This window comes from Podarcis gaigeae (genome assembly GCF_964106915.1).
Source record: "Podarcis gaigeae genome assembly, chromosome: 5".
NCBI lineage: Eukaryota > Metazoa > Chordata > Lepidosauria > Squamata > Lacertidae > Podarcis > Podarcis gaigeae.
Window position 1 is genome coordinate 53,681,109 of NC_139681.1, and position 27,109 is coordinate 53,708,217.

The 27,109-nt window shown below is 42.1% G+C and overlaps 1 protein-coding gene across 3 annotated transcripts in view; it reads right to left on the minus strand.

The window, feature by feature from the left end:
• The window catches only part of MXI1 (MAX interactor 1, dimerization protein), a 78,344-nt gene that overhangs the window by 14,843 nt on the left and 36,392 nt on the right, over nt 1-27,109 (minus strand). The window lies entirely within an intron of this gene.

Consider the following 27,109-nt stretch of genomic DNA (forward strand, 5'->3'; position numbering starts at 1 on the left):
GAGGTGGAAAGAAGCTGTCTGGACGCCAAGTCACTCATGGAAAGCAATAGAGGACTGGATCTGGAATACAAGTTTCTCAGAAGTCAGGTCTACCCAGGCCTCACTGCTGCTCAGTCACGGATCCACTACAAATGGTAGCCTTGGTTTCTAGGTATATATGTGCATATGTTTACTTATTTGGACCCTTTATTTCCCACACACCCTGTTCCCTGGGAAAAGTCCTTCATCATATCTCCAGTTGTGGCTGTTCCCAGCACCTCACTTGATAAAAAGCACATCTATCCATTCTCAGGTCAAAATAAAGACCTTCCTGACCCTGATAAGACCATGCAGACTACACTGAGGTGAAATGAGGAGGCACTGAACACACAGAATTAAATTAGAGCTCATTTTGAATTCAATATGCAAAATTATTTTATTAAACACTCCCATCAAAATATTTAATACAGCGCCACCCACATACATGGTGCTTTAAAGGAATATATGCAAAAGAGCCAGTTTCTTCAGCTAAAAACCTGAATTTCAAATAGGATAGGAAACAGGGAGGCAAGGTGAAGACAAGTTATATTCCCCCCCAAACCGTTTTTAAGATGATGCAGAACACTCCTCAACAATGGCCAAAATGCCCATCTTCTGAACTAAACCAATAAAGGTAGAGTTGGTAGCCGTTTGTTCTTGCGTCCCTCTCCTGAAGAAATCTCCCCAATGCTCATTCACAGCCTGCGACTGAAAGTGAAATCCCCAAATCGATAACACCATGACGTCAGCCTCTCCGTTTACACTGAAGGCCTCCCGAGTTCCTGAAAGCCTTCATCAGTCATGTTCATAGACAAAGGAGGGGAATGCAAGCTCAGTCCATCTGAATGAAGGCCGAAAAATTAGTCTGGGTGCTTCATTTACATTTTGTATTTCACATGCACTATTGTTAGTAATCTGAAAGGAGTCCAGGAGGGGGGAGGTGTTGGTAATCGCACAATTATATCACTGACAAGCAAGGATGATTAAGGGTGGTGGGGTCAGGGGTTTGGCTGATGAACTGTCAGAGGAAGAGTAGCACCCACTAGAGAGGACAGCCTGTCAGTGTTCGTATTCCAAAAAAACTCTTCACAAAAGGCTGTAATTCACTTGGAAAAACAGCCCCAAGGCTCTGACTTTGTCTTTGCTGGATTTGTTTTTTAACACGTAAAAAAATAAATAAAACCTTTAAAAACTCTGGAAGAGAACAATGCATACTAAACACCTTCCATTTCTTGCCCCGGCTTTCGTATCTTTCCTAAAATGGAAAAAGAAAACTATTTAGCACTTCACCCATGCTGCCAATCAAGAGGGCCCCGCAACTCAGATAACAAAATTATATTGACAGCTGCTGGTTGACACAGGGAGTTGACACAAGTTAATGGTTCCCACCCCAGCAACAGGTGCACTTGCAAATGCCTTAGGAGGGCTTTGCTGGACTTGAAGGGTAGTGACTAATTTGAATTAGGGGAGGTCCATGTAGGACTGTTTATGCAAATACACTCAGATTTGTCCAGCCATCTCACTGCAGCAATATAAGATCATCGTATGACTTGAGGGCACAGTATAACTATGGGTAAACTAATTACATTGCTTTGTTATGCAGAAACAAGTCCCCTTGTCTGGCAGCACTGAAGAAAGGTGACATGAAATTGAGGGTTCTGAAGGTTGAACTAGGGTGACAGGACGCATAACCCACATCTTTGACACAAAAGGGGCACACAGAGTGGATCGTAGTAGTAGTAGAAGTAGTAGTAGTAGTAGTTATTATTATAAAAAAGCTCCAAAAGAATGACAAAAAAACCAGCTGATGATGTATAGTACAAAACAGCAGATAAAGCTCTCACAGTGGCTTCCAAGGTTTTAAAAAGGCTTGGAGGAATAAAAAGGCATTTGATTGCTGTCAAAATGACCATGATGTAGGTGAAACTTCCTGGGGAAAGAGTTCAGAGATGGCTCTCTCCAGGTCATTGCCTTGCCTCCAAAGGAAAAAGCACCCAAATGAGAGCTTTAAGACAGCAAACTCAGTGACTGGGTGGAAAAGATGATCCAACACCCGCCTGGGTCCTAAGCTGTGTAAAACTTTTAAAAACTTGGAACAGTCACCACGGGGGCATCTGAAGGGACCACCTGCCCTGAGGGGAGGGGAGAAAAAACACCAACAGCTTCTTCTAAACAAACAGGTTGTCTTTTCCACTTTTTGTAACCCTTCTTTAAAAAGCAGGTGCTTATTGTTGTAATAATCTTCCGTAAGCCGCTTTGTGAGGTCTGCCAGAAAAGTGCCATACAAATACTGTAAATAAATGAAAGGATCTTGCTCTTTGTACCCGACATGATATGTGCATATTTCTCATAGCTATAAACTGTCTACTCAGAAGTGGCTCTGATTCATGGACTTAGAGAGAGGAATCCATGCATTCAGCTTCAGGGCTTCACTAGAAGAGCAGAGGTTTTGCATAGCAAAGATCCCAAGCTCACTTCCCAACATCTCCACAAAAAGAATCAGAGAGAAAAGAATTCTGGAGAAAAATCTAGAGGGTTGCTGCCAGTCTGTGTAGAGTATACTGAACCAAGTGCACCAAAGTTTTGATTCGGTAAAAGGTGGTTTCCTGTTTTCCTTCAGAGATAGTAAAAATGCAGAACATGATAGTTACCAGGTAACACATTTCATCACCTCTCAATATTTGCCCTTTTGCTGGGTAATTACCTCCCATAGCATTAGGAGTCAACTTTACCAGCTCTTAATATGCAGGTTATGCTGACATAACATAATATCTCGCCCAGACACCAGGGGTGAAAATATTTCCTCAAATCTAAAGCAGTGCCTTTAAATTCAGAAAAGCTTTCTGTACATAATAGGGTGGCTTCCCGTCTCTGCATTTTATCAGCCTTGCACATTTAGATAATCTAGAATACCACTATATTTTAAGCAATTAATTCCAAGTGGTAGATGTGGATGAAACCATAGTCTGCAGGAGACGTAAGGATAATTTTTTAGATGGTCAGTATTGGGAGTTGGAACCAGTGCAAAGAACTGGTGAATTTCATATGCAGGTAGTAGGCTTGTGGGCTGAGTCAGAACAAAGGCAACGTTCTGCAGATAACGTCCTCCTCTGCAACATGTTGGAGAATCATTTCCTCTTTGTATCTACACTGTGTGACCTACGTAGATGTTTCCTGAAATGCTCTAAATGGACAGGCAAAGTACGCACCAACTGGCTTTTGCGCATCCTGCAATCCAAGCAGGATGGGAGTTGACCATGTGCTGCTTAGTATCACAATAAATCCTGCAGAACAGGATGCTTCACAAGCAGATGACCTATCAGGCCAAGCTTTGATATCAAAGTTACCAGCTTCCCCACCCACCAAATGTCCCTTATTCAATGACATCTAGCAGGGGCACTTAGATCCTGAGGACTTAAATCTGTCTCCTTAGTCTACAACAGGACTTTCGCAGAGCAACAGGCACCCTTATTTAAAATACATACCAAAGGTGCCTAGGCAAAAGGACTAAATATTTGATGCCGTTTATGATAGGAAGGAAAGCAGGTCTAACTTGGGGGTGGCTTTGTTGAAGGCTCCCTGAGAGAGGAATTAGGAACTGTAAAGCTCCACTACTTATCAAGAGAACCTGGTTTCAGATTAAAACACATGCATAGATTATTCCAGCAGAAGAGGGGAGAAATGTGGAAACTTCCCACCTTTTCTTTTGAGGGAGGGGCATCAGTACAGTCATATTAATCCCCAATAACTGCAACTTTCACACTTAGATTACTGCAACCTGCTCTATGTGGGGCTTCCCTTCCATTTGGAAGCTGCAGTGAGCACAGAATGCAGCAGCTAAAATGCCAAATGGTATGGCTACTTCTACAGATATGACACCAGTGCTTAGGGATCTGCACTGGCTGCTTATCTGCTACTGAGCCAGTTTCAAGGTTTTGTTACTGGCACATAAATCTCTAAACAACTAGAGATCCGAATACCAGCAGATAGCCTTTCCTACAATAGCCCAACTTGACCTTTACAGTCATCAGACTGTGGATTGCCATCCGGAAACCTTACAAAAACAGCCCCTTTCAACTGTAGCCCCAACCCTCTGGAAAACTCTCCCCCAAGATGCTTCAAACATATCCGAAAACTTGGTTGTGTGTTACTCAGGCCTCATTCTGATGCTTGAGCAGGTTACCATGTTCAGTTGCCGATTTGTTCATTTAAGTGACGAAACTTTTACAATGCAATTACTGTACTTTGATCTTTATTTGTATATTTTACTGTATTTTGATTTTAAATTCTATATATTTGCAAACCACTTAAGAGAATGCTCCAAAAATGCTATGTGGTATATAACTTCTCTTTAAAAAACCAGAACACACAACTCTTTCAGGTCATATTTGTCTGGCAGCAGATTGACACACCTTTTGTACTGGTATAAACAAGCAAGCACCAAGGTTGACCTGGTAGCCTATCAACCACACTCCTGATCTTTATTGGGCAAAAATGACTGACGCAAGGCCCTATGCAGAGACAGGAAGTACCAGTTTTGAAGCACACCGCTTTTTGTAGCACTGAAAGGTATCATTATGAAGGAGAACAGTGTGGGAGGAATGAATGAGGCCAGCTTCCATGTTCATACTGACCTAATAAAGGAAGGTGCTTTGCATTCTCAAAACAGACCACAAGTAGTTTTAACATGTTAAAACACAAGAGAAGACTCCTGCAAACATGGGTCAAATTCGACTCTGCTATGTAGCTACAGAGTCTGGAGTTCTGCAGCTTCTACATCTCTCGACAGAAAACTGCTGGCTAGCCATAAGAGTACACGTGCAAGATCCATTCAAAATGAAAGAGGCAGAGATCCTGGCTGGATTAGGCTGATCTGATGCAAAGGTGGATGAGATCCAGTATGTTTTGGGAGGCTCACCTTGCCAGGCAGGCATGAGAAAAGGCTACACCCACCGACATTCCTTAAGTGGGTGCACATGGATGTAATTTCATATTTTCCTTGAACAAAGCTTATGCGACAAGCACACGAGTGCATGTTAAAAGACAGATTGTGCACCCTGCCAGCCTGTGCTTTCTCCTTCTCTCAAGCCATAAAACCCCACACTGCAGTGTGTCACACCACAGTCGGACGGGTCTCCTTTTCCTCCTCTCACTCGGTGAGCAGTCGCCCATCTGCGGAGGGCTGCAATTTCAGAGATACTCTCCACAGTTACAAATGACATCACTCCCTCTGATTATATAATGCTCGGGGAGGAAGCCTATTTTTATGAGCATTTACTGCATTGCTCTGGAGCCCTACTGTACCACGCACATGCAGGGCCAGACACTGCCTCCTCTGCCTCTTGGGCACAGTGACGGCAGAAATCCTGCCAAAACTCGAAGTTTATGAATGATAATTGTAGATTCCCTGCAGATCAGGGCTAGAACACTGAGGGGGCAATTCAGGGAGCACTTTTTTACTGATTTTAAACACCAGAATATGAGGTCTTTGTGCACCACCACAATTAAGATAAGGATTCCTACTAAAGCTACCACATTAGTGCTGGTGGAAATGTTTACTCACAGTGATAGCTCCACGAGCAGCAATATTGCACAAGAACCAGTCACAACAAGGTTCCCCCCCACACACTACTACACCATATTCCCAGTGGCGTCCGAACCCAGTGTGGAGGCTCTTTCCTTATTCAGAATGATCCCTGTGAGAAGCCTTTTCCATGTATTCAGACAGATTTGTACATTATGACCATCTCATAGAAGTGGTTTTCCCATGTATTGGTGGTTTCATGAGGCAGCACTGATGCCACATTATAACTGCTGCCCGGGGCCACAGCCATGCGGAAGTGTTTCCCATGCTTTTCCATGAAGCTGCTTGTAATGTATGAATCTTCACCCAATGTTCACCTCATATCCTCACATGGGAGAGGGCAGGAGAGGGATAACCTCCATCCCAAACCTGGGATTTGCATCCAATGTAAGTCATACTTGGAACAGATCCACTGAAATTAATGGACATGACTCATTTAGGCCTACTGATTTTAATGGGTCTACTCACAAAGTATAATTTAGCAAGATACAACCCCCAGGGATTTCCAGATACCAACAGGGCATATCTGACCACAACATACAAGGACACAAATACTTGCAATCATTTTTAGCCTCAGATTATATGGAATGTCACTTGCATTTCCCTTCCTATTTTGCAGCTCAATGTTTAACCATTTGTCTGCAAAAGGAAGAAAGAGCTACACTAAAAAGGCTCTAGAAACACCCATTTTCCCCCGATACACAATAGGTTGATGCAGGCAAGGAAAGGAATGATTTTGTAGGCAAAGATTGCTAGCTTAAATATATCTTTGGACCAATTCAATTAATGCAAACCAAAAGGAGCTTAATTCAGGAATCATTTGCACATATTGTTTATTTATTATTTATTAGAAGTTGTAGCAGCAGCCATTTTTATACAAGAAACAGAAGGGGGGGCAGAGACCCTCTCATGCTTTCTTAAGGCTAAAGATATGCCCAAGGCTGTACTGCAAAATTCCACATGCAGGAAGTAGTAGGACCACAAAAACGAAGGTGACATATTCAGCACTTTTTAAACCATCTACCCCCCACCCTCCCCATAACTGGGCCAGCTGCACAGAACGCACAATGTCGCTGGTTTGGCATGCACAATCTTAAGAGAACCCAGTCACATTCTGCTAAGGTACCATGTGGCTTAACACCAAGTGTGTCTTGCAATGACGCACTTAAAAGCCTTATTCTTTTAAAAGGGGAGAAATGTCCCTAAAGGGAACAAAGTTTTTTCCTCTCAATCACAAGCCTAACTCAATCCTCAAATCAGAAAGCATATTTGCTTGAATAGGGGCAGAGAAGAGGAAAGGAAATGTTCCTGTCTGGATTTGTTACACAATGGTTACAGGATAAAAAACAAACCACACACACAAAAACACACAAAGCGCATATTCAAGAAATAAACTATGTGTGTGTGCGTGTGCGTGTGCGTGTGTGTGTGTGTGTGTGTGAAAATACAGATTTAAATTGTATTCTACAAAAATGCAGAGGAGGGAGGCATCGTTTAGGAGAAAAATAATGGCTGGAGACAAGCAGCCAAGCCTGTATTAATAAATCATTGCAAGAGTATCATTTTGGGGCCAAGTAATAAGAGGCATCTGCATAAATTCTGCATGTTCAGAGAGAGAGCAGGAAAGCAAGCAGGGGCATCCTTCCATAAACAATTCCCAGGTCATATGCTTATCTTGTAAAGCCATCATATGACTTGACGGGTTTGCTTCATCCTTAACCCAAAAGACAATCAAATCTTTCTCTCTCCTTTCCACCCCCCCCTCCCAGCCACCCTTCCATTGGTTGCTGCTGTTTCGATGCAGGTTCCTATTGGGCAGTTTGTTCTCTAGCAGAGAAAGGACGAAACCTAAGATTTTGCTAAGTAACAAAACCAGAAATGGAAAGCCAGCGAAGGGCTGGGGATGGATGGAGACTGTATTTCCTTTGCTATAGTGTTACATAAGTGCTCCAAACCCTTGAGCCAGGCACAGTAACAGGGCTGTGGCTTTCTGCCAGTCCTCGGTAACTCTGCTCATAGGTGCAGGCTGTCAAATACAAATGCAAAAACACATGACCTTACTCTCAGGAAATACACAGCTGGCAACACCGTTCGGAAACAGACTCGGCTACCACGGTTTAGAAAGCTTTTTGAAGGCTTTCATACTTTTTGCTTAAAAAATATATAATGGAGCCAAACTGTTTTCTCCTCCTCGATGGAAGCTGCCGTTTAATTTTCCTCCCCATTCAGTAGTTCCAGCCGATTAAGAGATAAGCTGCATTGAAATAGTTTATTTACTTAAAAGGCTGCACACCCTTTCAGCCAGAGCTTCTAAGTAAAAAAACTCTGAAATCAAGTCAACAAAATAAGAAATGTAAAAAATTAAAACACAGCAACTAACGTAAGGCATTTGGTTAAACACGGAAAAGAGTAAGAAGAAAAACTGCAGCTAAAAATAGAGAACCAGCAATAGAACCAGAAAGGGAAGCCTCTTCTTTATTTTCTCGAGCGATTTACTTGAATCCAAAACATTTGTGCCAGTGTAGCTACTAGAACAATCAGGGTTTAATTGGAGACAAAGTTCAGTCCTGGAACATATGAAATCAAGAAATAAAATGCCCTTGAGCTCCTGCCCTTTCACTTTCAGTCTTTTGTGGCATGAAAGCAGGCTACAAAAAACACCCTCAAAATCCCCTTTCCAGAGACTAAACTAAATACAGGTTGGCCACGTAACCAAAACAAGGACCAAAACAAGATAAGAGCAGGCCTGAAGGAATTTTCCTGCCTTCCTCCAGCTACTAATATAGGAACATCTTGTACCCCATTCCCTCCAGACATGTCCATTCACACCTTTAAATTCAAAGCTATGTGTACCCCTTTCAAAGGCTTGTCTCCCAATGCAAACACACTGCAAATATCACTACTAGAGGAGTGAAACCCAGGAATAAACCTGGAAGAATGGGGAGGACCCCCTTCCTAATTTTCCCACCCCCTTCATATCCTTAATCTGGACACACCCAGGAAAACAACTGCCACACCTGGTCTATTTACATGCCTCTTCAGCTGATACTCTCCTCAAGAGGGGAGAGGAGGTGGACTTTATATCAGACAAGGTGACTGTATTATGCAATAGTATCATGCAACTGTATCATGTAATAGAAGGGATAAAGAACCTTTTTTACTCCCCCTTTTCCCATCTGAGTAGGTCGGTGGTGCCCTCCTAAGCACTCAGGCAGCCGCCACCAAACCCCTTACGTTCCTCCTAACCCCAGAGAGGGGTGCTTTCCAGGCATTCAAAGCAATTGCTTGCAAGGGAAGCAGAGTTAGCATCCAGCTTACCTGTGCCTCCCTGGAGACCAAAGTAGCTTGCTTTTCTCTGTCAAACCCCAACTCATACACACATGTAGTGCGACACCAAAAAGGCCCGGGCGCATTACAGAAAAATTCCCTGTAGGTCTGGCAGAAATACACAGAAGACCCCAATATCCATGTCTGGCAACAATCTATGGGACCTTTGAGGAAAAGCAAGTGGGGCAAAGCAAAACGGACCTTCATCTGCTTAGCTTAGAACAACACACAAATGGTTGTTAGGCATGTGCTACAGAAGGTATAGGCCAGGATAAGAAGCTCTGTGGCACTCCAGAAGTAGTCAAAACTACAGCTGGCATCACTCCTAACCACTAGCCGTGCCGGTTTGGGCTGATAGGAGTTGGACGTCCAACAAGTTCTAGAGAGCAAAAGGTTCTCCCATCGGCTGCAACTGAATCCCTTTCAAATTGCTTCACAATTTAAAGCACTGTGAAAGTGCCATATGAAGAAGAACTCATGTATTGCTGTGGCTCTGGGAAATCTGTGTTCAAGTCCCAACTCAAATCATGAGCCTAGGTAACTTGTTCCTTAGGCATCTGACAACTGTGCGTGTATGTTTAAATAAATAATTTTTTAAAGTTAAAATTGAAAGGGTGATATCCCACATTAATCATACTCAGTGTAGACTTACTAAGGTCAATAGACAAGAAACACAAGTTGGATACCACCCAGTGACTTTGCACCAATCACTGTTAGATGTAGAGAAGCTTCGTCCAATGAAGGCGTTTCTTCTTACAGCTTCTCTGGCTTTAACCCACTGTTTGTCAGCCTAGCTAGCCTATCCCCACACAGTTGCTGAGAGATAATAATGGAATAAATCCACATATATTGCCTTGAACTTCTTGAGGGAGCAACAGAAAATAAAATATACACATCACTGATGGGAACAAGGCCCACAGATCAGTTTTGTACTCTGTGAAAAGGTAGGGATTTTGGTTTATTCTCAGAAGTTTCTGCATGTTATTCTCATGGTGTTTCCCATGAATGTGATTTGGAATGCAACTGTGCTAATTATAACACCAAGATTAACCTAATGGTGCTAAAAATAAGCTAAAAATAAAAAAGGACTGCTATGGAAATAGTTGATCGTGTATCCTGTGCCCTCATTCTGGTTAATCCCATTATAGTCACTCCTCTTTAGAAGCCATTCAACACAGGTGTGTGTGTGTTTTCAAAAACAACATGGCCTTCAAATGTGTTATTTGTCAACAATCCAAGAGTGCTGAACCAAAATGGCTCCTACATTTGAAAATTAATTTTCCATTTCAGAAAATGCCAGATCCAGAAGTTCTAAAGGAGCTCCAAATCTTGCTCATCTTGAATTTCAGCAGTCACAATGTCTTAAATCCTACAAATGCCAATTGTTTTCCATCTAATGCTTGTCTTTTACAAATCAGTTGTAATTTCTAGAATTTCTTTTGTCCATTAAATAATCAAATGTGCAAGGAAGTTACTGCTTTGGATCCTTGAGCTCGGAGGAAAAATTCTACATGCAACACTTTGAAGTCACTCTTTAAAATGAGCAGAGCATAATTTCTAGTGAACCCCTTCTTGATCAGCTTTCATCAGGTTATAGATAACTTTGCCTGGTAACCAAATGGTATATAGCAAAAGGGCTCAGATTCATACAGCAAGGTCAGTTATAGTCCTGGTAGGAAACCAAGCCTTCCTGTTAATATCTCACAGGCCCAGTTGCTTAGACACCTAATCTGCAAATGTCTGCCTTGGAATGGGTTAGATTCAAGCCTGCAAGGAATGAAAAAAATACTCAAGAAGGGTGGGAAATACGTTGAATCATATAGTTCTTGCAGTGGAAATAAAGGACAAAACAATATCTCCTGGGAGGAAGCCCCAGTGCCTTGAGAACAAGACTAGAATAATTAACATTTCACCTGACATTAAACCATTTTTACATGATTAATAACTAAATACCAGCAGACCTCCACAGGAGTTTCCAAGAGACGATTTGGGGTGGGGGGGACACACACACCAAAAATTGGGACCATATGGGAACAGTCCACACAGTCCACTACCAAATGTGTTTTCTATTAAAAGGAACAAATGGCTCACAGTATGGTAGTGATCATGTGACACATTCCCCCCCCCCCCCATAAAGATAGGTGTTACGGCTTCCTGAATTTCCAAAATACCACACTCTAAGAGATACAAGAAATACTAAGATTGCTTCATTCTGTTATCCCCAAGCCACACAGAGGACACACAGTTTGGCCTAGCGCATTCCTGAGTACAGTTGCATTTTCCTTCCAGCTGTCACGCTCATGTTAATGCTTGCTATAAAGTACCACTCCACTGCTGCCAAGAACGAGTGGCTGCATCCACTGATGTGTGGTTCAGGCACTGCTTGCTCCACATGGCTCTTTTCTTTGGACAGTCGGGCGACTCTGGGAAGATCTATTTGCAGAACTTCTGAAGAAGCCCTTTGGATGCTAAGCATAGCCACAAGTCTCTACATATGTGGCGCTTCAAAGTGTTTCTTACAAATCTAGCGCACACAGAGTTACGTTGTTTCTGAAAACCATGCAATTTACAAGGGTTGGTTAATCTTACCTTAAAGCAAAGAAAACAAAGATCCCCAAGGTGATGATTTCTTCAGCTGTGCCTGCATGGTGCAACAGTGGGACCGCAGTGTGCACATAGCCCCGCCTGTAGCATGTGACTTGTCTCACTCACTAGTGCCACATGAACTGTAGTTATATTTCTGCAGTGTACTCGCTCTCTTTCTGTGGATTACTCTAGCCTGGACTGTACGCAGGTGGCAGAGGTTAGGTCCTATCTGGACTGGATTAGGTGGCTTCCGGAAATCTTCTACCTCCGATCTGATACAGGTAGAGACGTTGGGCAGCTTCTTCACCACTACATTGCAGTGGTGGCGGAAGCAGCATTTGGCAAAATGCTCTTTCGTTTCCAGCCATGAAAGGCACAGGAATCCCTTTCCAAATGGAATTTGGCAACCCCAGCAGTAAATTGGGATATACTATATGAGACTTGGGAGTCCAACTCTATCTGGAAGGCCACCAATTCTACACCTCTGATCTAAACAACACATCTTCCCAAAGCAAGGCCTACAAACATCAACTGAAGGTTATGTACTTTTCCTAAAACTTTTTCCTTTCCAAATGTCTATTTTCAGCCCAAACCTACCCTTCCCCCCCTTTCCCCATTTTTAAGCTTTTACACAGATTGTTGGGGGGGAAATTGCATATTTCATCAAAAGAAACACCAGATTCTTCCTGGAGGCGCATTATTACAGAGGCTGATGTCTCTGCTCTGCTGTATGGGGCGGCTCAAGATCCTGGCTTTTGGATCCACTCAGATTCCAAAATGTCACCTATCCTCTACACCAGGCATGTCCAAAATCCTTTTCAGAGGCCTAGTTTAGCCCCCGTGGCAGTTTAATCCAGCCCCTGTGGCAGTTTATTCCTCGGGGTCAAATCCTTAAAAAAATCTGTAAAATTGTAAGAAAAACCTCAACAACTTCACCCTTCATGCCCTCATGCATGCCCTCACAAATGTTCACTTCATCAAATCTGGCCGTCTTTGAAAAAAGTTTGGACACCCCTGCTCTACATGTTCTTTCTCAAGAAAATATGTAGCCTAATAAGCCAATTTTTCTAGTCGTCAACAGTTTAGAAAGGGTCAGCTAGAGAACACTGCACATTTCCTAAGAGAGTAATATTACCTAGAATATACTACAGGGACATGCCGTTCCCTCAGATCTGCTTTCCTACTTCTCCAGGCATCAAGGGAACAAAGTTGTTTGCTTTGGGGGGGAGGGGGAGCATGTGCGCCACTCACTTGCCAAAACCAGTGTTTTCGTCCCATTATCATACACCCAAGCCAGAGTGTTATGTCGTTTTCACAAAGTCTTCCTACTAGAAGCTTTGATCCTGTATTATGATTTCCCAGGGGCCTTTTGTTTACCAGATATTCTGAATCTGTAATCACAGGGGTTCTCCCCCATCTCTATCGTGCTCAATGGAGCTCACCAGAACCTGTATAAGAAAGGGTGAATATAGAGCATTATTCATGACATTTCTTTTCCACCTTTATTTTGAGAAGGTCAATGCATACATGAATCCCTCTTATTTCTTTCTCACAAAAAGTCTATGAAACAGGTTAGACTTGAGTTAATGGGTGGAGTGGCCAGTTCAGTGGAACTTCCCTTCCTTCCTCTCCTCTCCCTGCACCTGCTAAATCTAATCTGTGAGGTTCTTCCAACACTCCACAGAGGATTTGAGGAGCTTGCAAGGAACTTGCCAGGAGAGGAGAGGGGGAAAGTTCTGTTGCAGAAGTGGAAATCCTTGCACCAAAGGAACAAGTGCAAAATAAACAAATAAAATAAGTTACTTTTGTGCAGTTTAGAATAATCAGAGTATAGGCACACTGCAAATAACCCCAGTAAGTGAGTAAAAAAGAAAAACTTCAACTCCTGACAATCTAAATCGGGAGACTTTTCTGTTCCATTTCAAATATGATAATGCTTAGAAGTCTGCATTTTCCACTAGATTCTGCTTAGGCAGCAACCTTCTTCCTTAGCATTAAGGTGATTTTAATTTAGATGATTTTATTTAGGCTGCTGCTGTTTTCAGAGCATCTGGTTTTAATCTGCTGCTGGTTATCAGGATTTTTGGGGCTATTTTTATGTTGGTCTATACACTGCTTTAAAGGCTTGATTAGTCCGTAGTTACTACTAGCAGGCTGCTGCAATTTGTGTTTTATGTCCTATTATTAGAGTTGTGTTTTTATTTTTGTATACTGCCTAGAGAAAAATACCCTGTAAGGAAGCTGTGAAAATATATATATATTTACATAAGTAATACTTTTTTGTTTTAGCACCTAAATGTTGTGTACAAATTTTCTGTGCCATATACCTGCTGTAAAATAAACATTCCTTGCCTTACAATATGCGTTTTTCCTACACGTATTTATTACTGCCCAATTAGAACATGCAGGGCAAACTGCATCATATGATAAGAGGTGATTGTATGATGTCCCAGAAGCTAGAAATTAATTTGAATTGTTTAAAAGAAACGAATGTTGATTGCAAGAGACTGAAAAAAAGAAGTTACTTCCACCTAGGTGTGACTAGATGAATGAATTCGGGTATAGAGAACAACTACATATAACCTTACAGATTTTAACACATGTTAAAGGTAAAACTGGATACTTTTGAGAAGGAATGGTTTCACTTTCTTTTCATCAGTAGTAGAATAAGAGAATGCAATCCTAAACCCACTTACTGGGGACCAGACCCCATTTGAACACAGCAGGACTTACCAGTAGTTCAGAGTAAGAATGTATAGGATTGCACTATTAATAAACAATGTAATTCATCAACTCTGCACTGTACAGAGGTTATATTACATTTCTTACATTTTCTGTTAATTTATTTATTAAAAAAAGCTTGGAAACACCAAACATATAGCTGCAACTCCTTTCTTGAAGGAGTGTAGCAGAGTTGGTTTGAAATCTTCATAGAATTCTGTAACTCATTCTGTTTTCTGGGAACCCAATAACCTATTTTTGTCAGGAGATTTCGGTTTGTGGAGCGATTCATGGCATGCCACTACTTATTTTTCTGTAACATTTCCCAAAGATTGTTTTGCATGCCTCTTTGTACTGCAGCACAAGATCTAGAAGCCAGTGTGGTGCAGTGGTTAGAGTATCAGACCAGGAAGACCCTGATTCAAACTCCCTCTCAGCCACGCAACTTTCTAGGGGTGACCTTAAGCCTGTTATTCTTGCTCAGCTCAGTCTACCCTCACTGAGATGCTGTGAGGATAAAATGGAGAAATAACCAAATACACCATCCTGAGGTCCTTGGGGGAAAGGCAGGCTAAAAATGGATCCACAAATAAACAGGTTTTTAGACTTCAATAATGGTGGCTGCCAAATAACTCTTGACTGTTGAACAAGCCTTGAAGCCAAAAATGTCGTATTACGGAATCAGATGGGAATATTTTGATCCTAAGAATTTGAAAAGAAAACGCTATGGGAATACAGATATTGCAAGCGTACAAAACACCCACTACTATAGCATGAAGGAAGTTATGAAACTTCCCAAAGCTCTCTTCCCAAAGAGATTTGGTGCAGGCCTGCAGTTTTGACCTTCTAAGGCACAGGAGCAAAGCCAGTAATGAAACGCAGAAGTAAACAGGTGAAGCTTTTCAAGGCAAGAAAATGTTAGCTGCTAAATTTCTGCATTTCAGACCTATCATTAGCAGTACAGAAGTCAGGCCAGTTCAAAATGGTGGGAACCTTAGCTTTGAGGGAAGCACTATGCATCTGAGAAGGCTGCCAGGAACGTTGAACAGGATACAAGGCTTTTGCGGAATCTCTTAAGGGACATATCTGTCAATTTCAGTAGTAGCACTAATACTGCCTAAACATAATCAGATTATACCTCCCTGCCCTCAAAGAGTATATGTTTGTTGTTTGTTATTAGATGCAGAGTATCTAATATAGAAGCAGAACAAGAGGCCCTCTGCTATAGCCAAACTACCATTGTATAAGCCACATCAGATCTCCAAGATTGTGAAGATACCATGGAGGGAAGAAAGAATCCTGCTCCAAAGACAACAAAACCCAGATTGAATCAAGTGTTAGCACACACGCTGTATAAGCAAGGGGGGTGGGGAACCCTCAGATGATATAACAAGCCTTTATAAATAATATCTCTCCAAAGCAGTTCTGGTTTCCTCCATTTCCTTCCCCAGGCTGACTCAAAATAGCTCCCATTAAAAGCTTCTCCCTTTGTAAAGCACAGTTATGGCACTGTTTCTTCACACCCACAACTATTATTTAGTGGTTTGACCGCACGGACTCTAAATGGCACACTATGGATAGGTCTGGGGAAATGGTGCTGCTGGCAGAATACTCAAGCGTCATAGGAAATGTCCTCCCCCCACCCCCATAACAGAAAATGGAATGGATTTTAGTATCTATGCAGTTCTACTTCACAATCCGCCTCACCAGATATTTTAGGGCAAGTTTGTACATGCATGTTCATCACTGAGTGACTGCAGCACCAGCAGATAATTTGCTTATGTGAAACAGCCCCATGAGACCCAACACCCCAGAAAGAGATTTCATATCACCCAACATCCACTCCTAATAATGAGGGCAATTTAGTGAACGACCATAGGTTAGTGCAGTATTGAGCAGCGTATAGAGACGCCCCAACAAAATGAGTGACAGGAGGCTTGGGCTTAAACATTTTAGCCCTTAGCTGGGATGATGATGTAAACTGCACCTCCAGGTTCCTCCAAGTTGAGTGATCTCAAGACTGGAACCTTTGAAACATGGGTGGAGGTGGAGGGAGGGAGAGAGAGAGATTAAGTGTAGAAATATCAACGTTTTCTGCTGTTGCTCATTCTGTGGAATGCCCTTCGCTCTGCCCTTAGTTGCTTCAGACGTTTTGTAAAGACTTCCTTTTGTCCAGGTTTTGCCTGATCCGTAAGACTGGACACTGATTTATGTCTACAAATAAATCTCTGTTTTATTGGCTTTTATATGTTTCTATATTGTTTTATTGGTTTAGGCTGTATTTTGTTTTAATGGATATTGGTTTCATATTGTACATAATGATCTAGTTGAGATTCCTGCATTGAAGACGGTTGGTCTAGATGGCCCCCGGTCATCTATAATTCTACACCACTTAGTGATTTATTTATTTTTTTAAAAAAAGATCAAGTGGCTTAGAAATGCCTTTTAAATAATTAGGAGATCATGAAAAGCAAGGTTGAAATGGATGACTAACAAAAAAGGGGTGATGGTGGTTTTATTGTGATGTGTCCTTTTCGTTTTTATGCTATGGCCCTTGGTTCTTAAGTTTTTGTAAGTTGCCTAGAGACTCTTTTTTACTGAGCAACTAATAAGTAAAATAATACAAAAAAACCTGGTAGAAGTTTCCAATACAAAATTCAAATTCTACAGTTAAAATGTATCATGAAAATTAAAATTAAATTGTGCAGCTTTGCTTCATTGCAAATGGCTCCTTTTACTTGTGATGGAAGTGGGAATGTTGATGGAAAGAAAGTGAAGAGCTGAACAAACGGAGCATCAGACAGTGACGCTGAAGAACAAAAGCGGATGGGGAGAAAGAAGAGATCCTGGACATCTGCAGAAATAAAAATATTTATGTTCCTCCTGTTGCACACACCTAAATATATGAATATCAATGTATTGTTGGTTGTGGTTGTAGCAGACATGGGAAAGGGGAGGGGTGCCACACACCCCTTTGTTAAGAATAGCGTAACATGAGGATTGATTTTGAGACATGACGTTCACTGCATAGCTTTGGTTAAGCAGCTATGCCAGTGTCATGAAGCCTGACAATATTATTACAAGATGAGGACAGGGGATGCAGGCTAAGTTATAACCTGCTTTGACATAGAAAAGAAATTAAATAGTACTATTAGTAACAGGCACTAATAAGGTTTGGATCTAAACTGAGTCATGCTTGGAATAACCAATTGCTTGACTCAGTACGGTACATGATTCAGTACAGATTCACCCCAGATGACAGTCTACCCACAGAAACAAATTAATTCTTTTCAAAGTGTTGAGAATATAGAAAATAATTTCTCAAGATTAGCTCCAATATCTGTATCATACAAAGCAGGGTCTGTTGCTCATAACACGACAATTATTGGTATGCTGTTGTATAAAACGTTAGAAGTATAAGCTAAAGCTAAACTTAGTGATTAGCTTGATTTATACTGAAGTTTTTGCTCTCCTAAAAACACTTCAGGTGTAATCAAGCTCTGGACTTATCACTGAATGCAGCTTTGGAAATGGCTGCTCCAAGGATTTTGAGTCAATCCTTGTTCTTAGGATACACCATTTCTGAGATACCCCTACTTCTGTCTATGCATCCATCCATCCATCCATCCATCCGATCTGCCTTACAAAGGAAGGAATTCTGCATCAAGTTTCAAGAGCCAAACAAAACCCACTCATTCTACCTAACCTTTCTAAATCCAAGATTTCAAAAGGAAAAGAAAAATGCTTGGGTGCATGGATATGAGGTGGCACAAATATTTCCATGAACCTGCCAATTCCGGTGCAGAAATGCTCAGAAGTGAGAAGACAGGCACTTACAAAACAATGGTAGCAAACAAGCATGTTCACTCTTTGGGTTTAACAATATGCAATGTACTCCCTTAATTTGATCCAGCTTTTTAAAAATGGGCATTATTTGCCACTACCTGGTAGCATCACCAAACTTGGTTTCCGCCCCCTACCCCCCGGTCATTTTAAAAGTTTTTGTACATAGTCTGCACCGTTCCTTCAAAGCTGCACTTCGGTTGCAAGTGTATCTCATTTCCCCAACACGGTATTAATATTTTAAATGGGTGTCTACACAGAAAGATACCAAACTTTATGGATATCATAGCAACCAGCATACCATATAAAATTGACTTATCACCTGCATGCTATTATCAGAATTCATGCATCTTTGTGAATGGCTGTATATTTACTGTATATTTATCATGTTCCCAAACATTCATGATTTAGTTACAGATAGGTAGCCGTGTTGGTCTGCCATAGTCAAAACAAAAAAAAATTCCTTCCAGTAGCACCTTAAAGACCAACTAAGTCAGTTCTTGGTATGAGCTTTCGTGTGCATGCACGAAAGAAGTGTGCATGCACGAAAGAAGTGTATCTGAAGAAGTGTGCATGCACACGAAAGCTCATACCAAGAACTGACTTAGTTGGTCTTTAAGGTGCTACTGGAAGGAATTTTTTTTATTCATGATTTAATTTATCAGAACAGCTATGTGCATATTCTTTGCTTGGGTTATCTTCCTGCTATGTAGGAAAGAATGAGATAGTTAAGGAACATAAGTTGTTTATGTTCTAAAGCACTCCTGATAGGTTGGCAAAATTATGCTCTTATTACCTCATCTTCTCTTTGCCAGAACTTCCCAAGTGGTTTCTACCTGGTGATGCTCATGGGTCTATGGAGCAATGCAGGGTGCAACAAACAAGCTGCTCCATCAGAATCCCTTACCTGAACGGACCTAAACATGAGCTGGAAATCCAGACCCAGTGGTTGGCTCAGGTGATATCTCTAAGATCTGGCTAGTTTACATATTCCTGGTCACTGACGTTTATATGCAGTACCTGCCACTGATCCAGTATCTTAAGAAAATAATATGTAAAGCCCTGCACTGAAGAAATGCAGTGGCCTCAGTTCTAATAATGCAAAGAAAGTAAACATGTACAATTCCTGAATGGATAGAACACATTCTTGTTGCAGAATGTGATTATTCAGCTCATAGTTGTGGGGCTTACATTCCCTACATATTAATAGCTTGTTATAAATCTATAATTCTTTCCCTGTAACTAAACTGTTGGCTCATTGCCCCCTTTACCTTGCCACAGGCAATGACACAAACCCAAGTTATGAAGAAAAGAGAGAAAAACTGAATTGTCAACAGTTTCAATATCAGATTTGAATGCAAGAGCATGCACACTTATAGTCACAGTAAGAGAATGCACAGGTTTTAGGGGACTGAAGGTAACTACTGTTCTTATTGGAAAAAACCATTAAACATGCCACAAATCCATTAAACACTAACATACCATCATTTCAAGGATGTCTTTACTTTGTTCTTGAAATAATTTCTGGAATTGCAGCACTGCAAACTCTTGATTTTATTTTAAGTTCCTTGAGTCTTGGCAGGGCTCATTCTACCCCAAAACTCGATCCCCAGGCATGGAGTGGTTTTTGAAGCACCCAATGGAATGTGCGTAACCCATGTTTAATCATGCATCTCTAAGCACAAAATGAGCTAAGCCACAAAGCAGTAGCACACTGGCCCCAAAATATTACTGTATCTTATTTCTAAAATCCATTTTCTCCATATAGTATAGCTTTCCAACCACATTTTCTAAGCTTCTCTTGAGTGGAATTAACTAGGCCTGAAGCTGCTTGAGATTCGGACAAGTCAATTTCAACACTCCATTTACCTGCCTGCACATACTTCTAATCAGGAATTGGGATGGGAAGGGAGTCTTATTCTTTTCTATAATGTTTGCAGTGTGCACTCATCAAGCTGCCGCTGCTGTATCAGTTACTGCCTTTGTAGCAACAGGGGAAACAACTCTTGTTGTTGGGAAACAACAACAGCACAGATTTCAAGGCAGGCAAAGCAATCACGTGGCTAAAGAACCAGCCTACCATCCAGAAACAAGTTTCCTTTCCACACTGGATGTCCACCTTCAGTCCAACAGACTTTAAACAGAACCTAATCCAAGGCTGACATTCGGCCCATCTTAAAAGCAACTCGCAGTAGGAGACAGCAAAGTGGGATGGCAGCACTCACCTGACCTCCAGTCAATTGCATCACTGTGGCTTACCAGAAGGGGAAAGGCAAGGCTGGTACAGTGCAAAGATGCCAGTAGGAGCACTGGTTTGGCAAGAAATCCATTTCTTGCTCCCTTGGGCCAAAAGGTTAAGTAGGTGTAGTAATGTATAATCCTTCCACCCATTCAAGCACCCAACTTTCAGGATTATAATGCCACCAGTTTCCCCAGATCCCACTACCTTTGTGGAAAACACAGCTAAGACTTCAGGTCTGTAACATAAACAGATCCTCCAGGATCTCATCAAGCAATGACAGAAAAGGGCTTTTCTTTCCTTTGCATCTCTTGAGCATTCCTCTGAAACCACTTGTTCCAGCATTTACAAATTTGTAAGGTGCCACCAGACATAAATGCATTTGAGGACGTTCGACTGATATAATGGCCAGTGACTCAAGTTATCTTTCCTTGCCCCTCACCTCATGCTTCAGTGGGCTCTTGTAACTTTACCTCAAGGTGCTGCATGTACATTTTGCTCCTTTAGAAATGTAGAATCAATTTAAAAACAATTAAATAATATTTCAGGGAGGAGGGAGGAAATGGCTTAGTGGCGTTACCAGTGTCTATAAACAAATCAGTGTTACACACAGCCAGTTTCTGCTGTAACAAAACTGGTTTCCACAAAACCAGACAGGGAACAAAATAAGGTTGTATATTTTAAAAAGTGCTTTGTCCACTCCCATAGCAGGCTTACCACACAAATTATGTACTTTTGTATGCATGCTTCCTTTACAAAAGGAGATTCACCATTTAGAAGTGCTCTGATTCACCTCCAAAATGAAACATTCATCACAGCTAGTCAAATACGTGAGAATAAAAATGGTTTGCTCCTGCATTATCAATCATTTATACAGCAGTATTTCATTTTCAAAGTGTTTTACAATAATTATTTTGCTTATCAACTCAAGAAACGTCTGAACAAGGTCACAACAATTCCCTTTCACACGTGGGGGCTTGGGGCTGAGAGGCAGCCAGTCCCCAAGGTTATCCAGAATGTATATGGCTGACTAGACGTGAATCTAGATTTCCCAGAACCACATTTCAACTCTCTGGCAGCAGAGGTGCTGACAGCTCATACCTAAAGCTACCACTTTCATCAAAGGGAAGAGGCTTTACTGTGTATCAGGTGGGCACAGCTATTCCAACATATACCGTAAATGATAACATCACACGCAGATTTTCCCAAAGTGCACACTATATAGAGAAGCAAGGAAGAATTTACCGAGGGGTAAATTCCTCCAGTGAGGGGACAACTTGAGAAAACAGATATGGCCAAAGAGGAACTGTTATTAAGGGAGACAAAACTTGTACACAGCCAAGTCCTAGAACCTGAAACTAAAGAACCTGAAATTAAACTACACACATTCTAGTTTTTAAAAGTGCACTATGTACTCAGAATGTACTATGGATACCAATAAATATGCATACATTTATTCTGAATAGGGTACCAGAAAATCAAAGCTCTTAGGTTCTTCCATGCAAAACTTTAAAATAGTCATACATCACTCCCAAATTTAAGCTATAATTTGCAAGATCCAAATTGCTGGGTTAAATTCAGGGTCTTTTCTTTCTAAAAGAAAGAAAGCACACTGCTGCAAGTCTATTAAGATCTGAACATAACAGAAGAATAAGATTTGCGTCTAGCACTTTGTCTTACAACTTATTAATATGAAGTACTAGAAATAAATGCGTGCAGATTTTACCATACACTTAGGCATATGATATAAATGAATGTGAAATACTTGATCTATTTTTCCTGAGTTTATTTACAAAATGAGTCAGGGAGGCTAAGGTCAGGATTGTTCTGTTTGGTATTCTCACACACAGTGGCAACAACAGTGAATTATGTCCAAATGGAACTTCAGCTGAAAGATGGGATATAAATATTTTAAATACGTGCACACGTTTCAAAAATGTGCAGGTTGTGGGTGGAGAGACTATTAAAACACATCTCACAGATTTGACTCACAGCTTAAACGGAGCTGCACTCTTTGGAAAAGTGCAGAAAGAAAGCACTGGGGAAATATTTGTCCCAAGAATCTATAAAAAGTGCCGCCAATGGACATAGTCTCAGCTTGTTTACTGACGTGAGCAGGCCCACTTGAAGCAATCTTGTAGAATTTCAAGGAAGGGGGCAGAGAGATTAGCAAGTGAGTTAGAATGCTAATAGAAAAAAGCACCATCTGGCTTCCAGCCAGAAACCAGTGAAGCCACTTGGGTGTACAACAGAGAGGGGTGGATGGGATGGATATGGTACACAGACCAAAGCTAGCTGCCCATGCAGCAGAGGCATCTAGGAAAAGCAAATAGGGCTATGAACAATACTGAATCCAAGCTAGTAGAGCAGGCATGAGAAGCCAATGATGGTTTACAAATCCCATCTAAAGCAAACCATGGTTAACATTAAACTCAGTGCAGACATAATGCTACACAGTGGTTAACGCAAAGAAGAGGGGTGTTAGCAAAGCCTATGATTTCTGTGCCTATGTTTTTAAAAGCCACACCTGCCTGACCAGAAGGGGTTAAAATAAAATTTAAACACCACACCAGACAAGCACCCATTTGCAGACAAAGGGGGAAGAAACTGAGTCAGGGACCTAATAGTGGACAATTTTGAAAATTACAGGGTATGTCAATAGTGGAGATAACAGGGGGATTCAAAAAGGAAATAATCTCCACAAGGGGGTGGGGGGAGAATAGAGAAAGAAGCAAAAAGGAGCAACTGCCTGCAACAAAGCCATTAGATTCAGGGCTTTTATCTTTGCCAATGTTAAGTCTGCAGACAGTTGCAGACTTAAAGACGCTACAGATAGAGAGCAATGAAAATCTGAAGGTGAAGCAATCCTTTTGTTTGCCTTGGAGCCCAGAAGGAGATTTCTCCACTAGCATTAAAACACACTGCCTGGTTCTCAGGTGACTGTTTTAGCTACTGCTACTTTTAGCTGCACCAGAAGGGTGTCCATTAAATTTTGTTGGCATAAATGGCTTGAGAAAAGGGACACAAGCCAGAGAACCCTGCCCCCGTCCTCTCCCTCAAACACCCCAACACCTCACTACCTGCTGCCTATTTCCTAGCGCTCTTCAGGTGTTGAGCCAATCACTATCCTGCTAGTGGCCCACTGATATCCTTGTAAGCATCCAACATATAAAAACACAGAATGCATTTCAAGTGAAGGCAAAAGTTACTCCTCAAGCAAAATGCCACCAACCCAAAAGCAGCACTTTGCTTCAGTGATATAGCTGTGGGACCCTACAGTGAACCCAGACTGCTTTCTCAATAGCTGAGCATGACTAGAATAGGGGACAAAGTATTGCTCTGAAACATTAGGGCAATGTTGGATGCCAGTGTTCAGGAGTAGGGTGAAGGAGGTTATTCACTGAAAGCAAAATGGAAGATAAGTCTGAGAAGACCAGTCATCTCCAAACCTGCTCTGAGCTTTTACAGTTAGAAGTTCTGAAGGCTGAAAGTCCAGATTAAATTCTCTAAAGCTCCTTCACAAACACAGAACAGTGCAAGAACCACATAACATGATCCTCTGCTGTTGCAAGAGAGGATGTTTGTGTATATCACAGTCATATGGATGGGGCCACCTGCATGGAACTTTCCCTAATCTAACCCTTGCTAAAAGGGAGCTGGCAGGTGGGAAAGATCAAAGAGACCGGATCCTGCTCTGTGACTGCAATATTTACGTGGAAACATGGAATCATACCTCAGGGAACTGCTCCCATTTTATTGTGTTCGCTTCCTCCCTCCCCCCCTCTCTCACACACACGTAATGGAGGGACAGCGTATAACGAAACCAAAAATGGGCAAAACTAATTTTAAAAGCATCCCAAGTTCAATGCTGCTGACATAACACAGAAGAGAATAAAGAACACACACTGGGGATTTTTAGATCTTGTTGTGAAGGGCAAAGGAATTAAAACAAGAAGAGTTTAAGAAAGTAAACAATACATGACGTGAGGTTCCTGAATGGCGGCATGCTCAGCTTTGCAGCTCTCTAGCTGTACTAGGATGGCAGAAGCTCCAGATCGCCACTACCACAAGCACTGTCCTAAGCCTGTCGTTGTCTTCACTATTCTGCAAAAACTTCTCCCCACATTGCATATTTCAGTCTTCCTGCCCTGTCTCCAACCCACTGACAGGAAACCAAAACACAGCATACAGCAACTTGGCTCGTAATAGGGATCTATAAATTGCAATGCACTGTGACTATGTGTTTCTTAAATGCACGAAATAGTGGAGAGTTTTCTTCCCCACCCCTCCCAAGGAGATCTTCAATTTTAACAAGGCAACCATGTTCCTCGTGATAAATCTAAATTCTACACCATTAAGACTCCTATACAGTGGTACCTCGGGTTACGAACTTAATTCGTTCCGGAGGTTCGTTCTTAACCTGTTCTTAACCTGAGGTGCGCTTTCGCTAATGTGGCCTCCCGCTGCCACCTTCCATTCTCAAACTGGGACAAAGTTCACAACCCAAGGTAACTACTTCCAGGTTAGCAGAGTTTGTAACCTGAAGCGTTTGTAACCCGAGGTACCACTGTATGTCCTTTGGGGCAATAAAGATACTGACAAAGGGAATTACTTAGGCATACCTGCAAAAAGCTAAAATTGTGACTATTCCCCCCAGTAGCTTTTAGGAATACATCATGAAGTCGAAATCTCAGAAGTATCATGTGCTAATTATCACAGTTTAGCCCTCTTATGCTGCTAACGTATCTTGGGAACTGTAGTATGTTAAGGAGGCTGAAAGTTGTTCAGAGAACCCTTGGCAGAGGTACAATTGCATAGGAACCATGACTGCTAAGGTGGCGCAAGAGCGCTTTAAATATATGGTGTGGCATGGATGTGACTTCTGTAAAGATTAATATCAGTTCTTTGCAACTTGGGTACTTCCTCCTTTCCTGTGATGTTCCCTTTTTTTGATGAGCAACAGTGTTACAGTACCCCTTCTCTCAATCCGTGGCCGTAGCACCTATTCATTTATTACAGTTATCAGTACCCATTCAGCATACGAGGTTGCTCATTAGCAAGAAAGATTCATTAATCACACTAGCAATATTTTCCAAAAAAATTCTAACAATTCATCAGGATTCTTCCTACAGAGCAGAAGAGCTTTAGGTGGGGAACACACACACACACACACACAGAGAGACAGAGACAGAGAGAGAGAGAGAGAGAGAGAGAGAGAGAGAGAGAGAGAGAGACAGTCCAGCTGATATCTTCCTCATCTGCCTACCTCTTTCCCAAGTCCTCTTTGGGCATTCAAAACAATGCATAAGGGTGAAAACTGTGTAGAGGGCACACAGGGGTGTGACCTGGGGGCCGAGCCTAAAAAGTCAGATAGAGAGGCCTGAGGTTCTCCACGCTTGGGTTCCCATGGAGATTCTGGCTGCATTCAACTGAGCATGCCCAGAAGCCTCCCTTTGTATAGGGGTTCCAATCACAGGGTAGAGCGTATCCAGATTCAACTGAAAATTGTTTAGAGCCCCCTCTGCACTGAACACATGAAAGGATATCTCTCTCTCTCTCTCTCTCTCTCTCTCTCTCTCTCTCTCTCACACACACACACACACACACACACACACTTCTCCACTTTAAGCCCACCCCTGTACACCTGTATGCATTACAAAGGGCTCTTGAATCCTTCCCATTGTGGTAGATGGCCCTTTGCAGGCAAGAAAATAAAGCCCAGCTTCTCTCATTTGATTTTGTGCCTATGCATCTGTTGCTCCCTCCCCCGTTTTCTTTCAGAACTTGACCTCCTTTGCATTCCCACAGACCTATCAGAATTTCCTCTAGTGTTTTTCCCCCTTTCTAAAATCCCCTCCCCCTCACAAAACTATTGGTGTCTCAAAAGCATGCAGCTGTGTGCATTATTGTTAATTGAAATTGCAAGCTCAGCTCAAGACAACAACAACGGGCCCAGCCCCCAGCCCTTTGCAGAAGGAAGTAAACATACACAGGAAACCCACAAAGAACAGGCTTGCGATGTCAGGGGACAAGGCAGGACACCAAAACAAAAACTACAAAGCGCTGCTGTGACAGAGGGACGCTGGTGCGCACACAGAACCTTTTGATTTTGTGGAAGCACGTTAACTTCTGCTGTTCCAGCCAGAGAGTTGTGGCTGTGTCTTTAGCCAGGATGCTAAGCTGGAGATGCCCCTGCTGCGGGTGGTGTGGGGGGAACCCGTTTCAGACCGAGGGTTGGGCTCCAATCTGAGCACCTTACCAGAGGGCCACATGCTGGGGGTGGAGAGGGCCTGAGGCAAAAGTGAGCAAGGCAGCAAAGGTGAATTTTACCTTTGCACAGGAAGCTAATTTCTACCCACACTCATACAGTCCCCTCTCTATTCTCCACCCAGGCAAGCAAGATACAGAGTACGAGGGCAGGCAGAAGACACTCAGAGGTTGGTGTGGAGAAGCTTTGCCCCTCCAGATGTGGCTGAACTCCCATCACCTCGGACCATCATCCAGGTTTGCTGGGGCTGGTGTAGTTGTAGTTCAGCAACATCTGCAGGGCAAAAGGGTTTTCCGCACCTGTTCAAGGAGTTGATGAGGCAGAATTTGTGAAGGATGTGGCCAACAGCCAGACAGAGCGGTGGTTGGGTCCCATTGGAGCACCAGGCCTGAGGTCCCCTCTTCATTATCAGTGGATTCGGAAGGCGGTCTGAGTAAGTCTCCCTTCCCATGCAAGATGTTTTCCCTTCCACAGGACCATATCAGCAAGCCTGGGAACAGTGATTCAACCAGCCTCCCTACAC